This window comes from Papaver somniferum, chromosome 2 (genome assembly GCF_003573695.1).
Source record: "Papaver somniferum cultivar HN1 chromosome 2, ASM357369v1, whole genome shotgun sequence".
NCBI classification, from domain to species: Eukaryota; Viridiplantae; Streptophyta; class Magnoliopsida; order Ranunculales; family Papaveraceae; genus Papaver; species Papaver somniferum.
This window is the reverse complement of record NC_039359.1, coordinates 203,766,405-203,771,799: the sequence shown is the minus strand read 5'-3', so window position 1 is coordinate 203,771,799 and position 5,395 is coordinate 203,766,405. Positions and strand designations below refer to the sequence as shown.

At 37.8% G+C, this 5,395-nt stretch overlaps 1 long non-coding RNA gene across 1 annotated transcript; it reads left to right on the top strand.

Annotated features, from left to right (window-relative positions):
- The first annotated feature begins 232 nt into the window (after positions 1–232).
- LOC113350282 lies at positions 233–1,816 on the top strand. The gene is made up of 2 exons (XR_003360706.1): positions 233–958; positions 1,055–1,816. It is a non-coding gene; the product is annotated as an uncharacterized LOC113350282 (long non-coding RNA).
- Positions 1,817–5,395: the final 3,579 nt, after the last annotated feature.

Sequence of the window (5,395 nt, the reverse complement as noted above, 5' to 3'; positions counted from 1 at the left end):
TAGTCAAGAGACGTATTAGCCGATAGTAACTCGATTAATTTAACACGAACGTTAATAAATATAAATTAATCTAACAACGATCTAGATATGAAACTAGTACCGTTGGATAGATCTCAGGAAGTTGTGTAGAATGGACTACTCGAACGTGTCAATCGGATACCGGACGAAGAAGATATCAACGGTTAAGTATGAAGGGCAAAATAATAACTTCGTAGCTTATGTGTATGGCTTCCCTTATCTTCAACGAGTGTCGTGGAATTTGGTGTGGTAGTGTCGATACCAAACCGAGAGGATAAACTCGCTCTCTTTATCTTTTCTTCTTCTTTATCCTTCGTTCTTCTTTTTCTTCTTCTCTTTCGTTCTTCTCATGTTCCTCTTCTTCTGCGAGTTCGAGTGATGAATTTCATAGCATGTTTGAGAGTTCTTGATTGATGAAACTATTCTGATGATGAAGGATGTATTGTTGATGTTGTGATCGTTTGATCCGAGGAGAAGATGGGGTTGACACTGTTGTAGTTGAAGCTAGGGTTCGAGTGGAGATTCATATGAAGAACTGGAAGATGAAATCGAGGGTTTAAGTGACGGATTAAAGATAGGTTTTTGATTGATTTGAAGTATTGAAGTTGGTTCAGTGAAGAATCGAAGAGACATGGTTTCTGTTCTTCAAGAAATAGAGGATTAGGGTTTTGGGTTCGATTTTAGGCTTGCATGGGATTGATAGATGAATTGAGGACTGGGTTTAGATGATTGAGGAATGGGATGGAGTTAATTGGTTGATATGAGCTATTCGTGAAGAATTGGAGAAATTAGAGTTTATGTTCTGTTCTTCCCCAAATTAAGAACTAGGGTTTTGAGAATTGAATAGATGGTTTAGAAAGGAGATGGGGTTGTATTGATTTGTTGGAATCAGAAGAAAGAAGGGGTTGGTTTCAAATTGATTGAGACAAGTTGTTTTGAGGTGATTATTCTTCTTGGTAACTTAGCAATGTACTAATGTTTATATACTTTCATTACTGAGTTATGAGTTTGTTAATTGATCTAAGTTTTGAGACAGATTTATGTGTATGAAACTGAAGGAGGAATCATTACACTGGACTGGTGATTAAGACAGTGAAGAGCTGGAGATGTTGGATATGAAATGGAATTACAGTTGTATCTTGTTGAACTGGTGGTGCTTAAATGGTTAAGATGGACATGGTGATGTTGATGTGAGAATTTATGAAGTTAGGGTTGAATCTCTGGTTTTAGTGTGTTGGTGTGAAGTAGTGACCTTGCAGAACAGTAAATGGTGATGATACTATTTGGTGGAGTGAAAGATGAGAACTGGAATGGTGGTGATGATTGTGTTAGTTTTGATATGTGGATTGCAAGTGGCTGCATCTGATGATGGGTATTGGATGTGAGTATGTATGTCAATGGAGGAGGATGAATTGATCTCACAGAATGAGATGTTGCAGAGAATGTGTGTGTTATCTGTGTTTTGAATTAGCTGAGTTATTGTGGTTGAGTTATGGGAATCACAGGGATGAGTATAAAATGGATAAGTTATATGTGAGTTGCGGTTAATGAGTTTGGTAGTGATGTTGTTTATCTAATAAGAAGGTTGTTGAAGTGTAGATAAGAAGAGGAATCTGAATTAGTTTATGTTGAATTGAATCTCTTCAATGGAAGCTTGCTTCTGCTACTTAAAGGTAAGCTGAATTTGTATTTGAGAATGAATTATGAAGTTGTATTGAATTTATACAATTGTATTTGTATGATTAGTATCTGTAATGATCAGATGAAGTTGTTTTGAGTAGATTGAAGTTGAACTTGAGTTAAGAGTTATAAAGTTAGAGTGACAGCTGTGTGAGAAGAACCCTTGGCCTTTCTGGCTGAGATTATTCAGTCTGATTCAGCTTTGCTTAGCTGACTCAGTTAATCTGACTGAGTCGGATCTGTTGACTCACTGATTCTTGTTTGACTCGTTGATTGAGTTAACCCTTTGACCTCGACTGGACTTTGACCTGGACCTAGATGTTGACTGATAGTTGACCTTTGACCGTTAACTGACCCAGTTGGCCAGGATTTGTGTAATGGGCTTGTTGAGTAGAGTTGGGCTTATGACTAGTTTTACTAGTTTGATGTATTAGACCCTTATGGTCTGAATTTAGGGGTGAGCAACGGACGGATGCGGATTAGGGGTCACCCGCAACCAAACCGTCAAAGTTGCGGATTTGGAAAATTGAACCGTGACCGGCCCAATCATCCGCGGATTTGTCCTCTGCGGATCAACGGATTTTGCGGGCCGGTTGCGGATTAACCGCGGATTTAATCACAAAAATCATCTAAGCAGCTAAGCAGCATAAGTCACTAGCCAAGCGAATCCTCCAAAAGTTTCCCTATCAGCCATCTAAGCAGCATAAGTCACTAGGCATGCGAAATCCGTAACTAGATGCCAACTGGAAGGGGGAAAATGCTATGTATCAAGAGGTATCAGCAAGCCTAAGACTGATTAAACCACAACAGAACAATCCAATTTCAGAAATATGCGTAGTTTGATTAAATACAGGCAATAAATGATCTTAACATTCATCTGCAAAGAAAACTAGTAACGGTTACAAAACCACATACCCTAAAATGAACCGGATAGGGAGCAAGCTGAAGCGGCATTGGCATTTGACTGTACATTCCTCCTCCTCTTCCTCCAACTCCTAGTTCATTGTTAGGATTCCAATGTCTTCCTTGCACTCCAGCAGCCATTGCTCTCTCAGCTGCATCCATATTACCAGCAAAGTGTGTCAATTTTGATAACGCCTCAACAGCAGCGGCAGCAGCAGGGTTCAAACCTGGAGAATCAGAAGATGTTGATGGGTTATCAAGTGGTTGAGTGTAAGGAGGATAATAAGCAATTTGGCTAGCCACTGCTGCTGCTGCTTCTGAGGAAACTCATGGTGGTTGGATAGGAGGAGCATTGTATATCTGAGAATATGATTGGTGATGATGATGGTAAGCATTTGAATAATCATTAAAACAGAATCAATCCTCAACTACAATTTCAAGCTATTCTTCAACTTCAAACTCTAATTCAGGCTAAACCCATCCCTAACCATCATTCTATGACATCAATTCCATATTCGAATTCTTCTTTGAACTTCTTATGAAACCCTAGTTCTTAATTTAGGGAAGAACGGAAACCTTAACTCTTTGATTCTTCAATTCATCTTCAGAACATCTTCATATCACTAAATTAATAAACACCACTTCCTTAAAAAACTACCAGAAACTCACAAACAACATTAATTCTACTCGACCTCTAAATTCAGAAAACCCAATTTCTCTGTGGACTTCAATTTCTTAAAGATACCAATATTTAAACTGCATGCAATCATCTCTACCCTAAACGAAAGCAAACCCGTCAAATCCTTAATCAAATTAAATTCATCTCAATCAAAATCCAAAACCGATTATGAAACCCTAATTCATCTTACCGATTATCTTCTTCCAGAACTCGGATTAACACCTAGAGACGACACCTACTTCTTTAATTCATCACGTTATCAAGTAGTCTATGAATCACTCTTCCACTTAACTCAATCCTCTGATTGAATTCGACACATAGAAAAAGAAGAAGAAAAATAGAAGGAAAGAAATGAGAAGAAGAAGAAGAATGAAGAAGAAGAAAAAGAAGAAATTAGAAAGACGATGAGGTCTATTCTGTCTGCAAACTTCCCATATTATCCTAAATACTTTACTAAATTCCCTAATTGTCCTACGGTGCGGGTAATCCGCGGTTATCAAATCCCAACCGCAACCGTAACCGCACCGCGTGCGGATTTGAGAATGCACCCGTGTCCGGTCCATAACTCTTGCGGATTGGTTTTCACCCGCAATTTTGCGGACGGATACGGATGAAATCCGCGGTTACGGTTTTTCTGCTCAGCCCTATCTGAATTAGACTTTGAATTCTTCTACAAAGTTGTAGATATTCATTTGGCTTAGCTAATGGACTATAGAATCAACCTAATACAATTAGTAAATCTTAGTTTTGCTAAAGATAAAGAATGAAAGGATGTAAAGTCATAAATGGACTTAGAACCATTAGTTAGACTTGTATGATTCTTGTATGAGCCATTTTAGCTAGTTTCTTAGACTTCTTGTGTGATTAACAACTAGTCTATATTAACAACGATCGATTCAAGGATGAACCAGTGGATCATGGATCTCGAGGTAGGCGAGGCTTGTCATCAAAAGAGGTGGGAATTGATAACGAACTCTCTTGTATTCATTATTGTTTTACAAATCAATCTTGGTGTTGTGAAATTCATGCATATATTTGTGTGCTTTGTGTGGTATGAGATGTGTGCCGACACAATATCAGTATTCTATGGCTAGGGCGATACACCGCAACATTACACGGCTAGGGCGATACACGGCAATATTATTCTTCCTTTATATATTCAATATTCTATGGATAGGGCGATACACCGCAGTATTACCTATTCGATGTGGAATTGGCATCAATATTACTCTTCCCTTATGTGCGGCAACACACCTATCATACATGAATGTTTACTGTTATTTATGGATGTTTTTGTAGAAGTTTCTAATTTGTGTTTTACTGTCTTTCCGTGTATTAACGACTTTCGATAAAACCTGCATTGTCTTCGAATCATATTAATGATTACTTGAAAGCTAGTTGTTATTTCCATTGGGCACCCCTTTTAGGGATGATGTGCTCACCCATTCCCACTTTCAGTTTCGGAGACATATCAGGATGTACGCGTGACGATGAAAGTTTCGAAGAATTATTTACGTTAGTAAGTTAGCTACCGCTATGTATATTCTGTGTTTGTATTCCATTTGTAAATCAACTCACTATTGAATATGTATAATTTGAGAGGAGTTCTTGTATATATTTTTCAGAGTGGGGATAATTTTTGGGTTAAGTTTTGTAGCAAATTTCTTAATTGAATGTTTAAGTAAATGACTTAGATTCTTAGTGTCTCTTTAATTAGTTAATCTCTTGGATTAGTCAGCTGCTAGGTTTGGGGGCGCTACAAAAAAGTCTTGTCCATTTGTAGACTGCCATATTATAAATAGGAACACTGCAGAGAACAGATTTTATGAGCACCAATCTATCATGAAATGAAAGCATTTTACCCTTCCAAGCTGCTAAATAACCTTGTATCATTTCCACCATTGGCCACACAGTATCAGATTTAACTTTCCCTGGCTTCAAAATGACAACCAAGTATTTGTCAGGGAATGTTGTAAGCTCCATTTGCATTAAATTTGAAATTTGGCTTCTTCTTGATGGAGTACAACCATCCACAAAACATTTACTTTTCTGTTTGTTGATTATCTGACCAGAACTGTCCTGATAATTCTTGAGCAGAGTGATCAGATCTTCTAA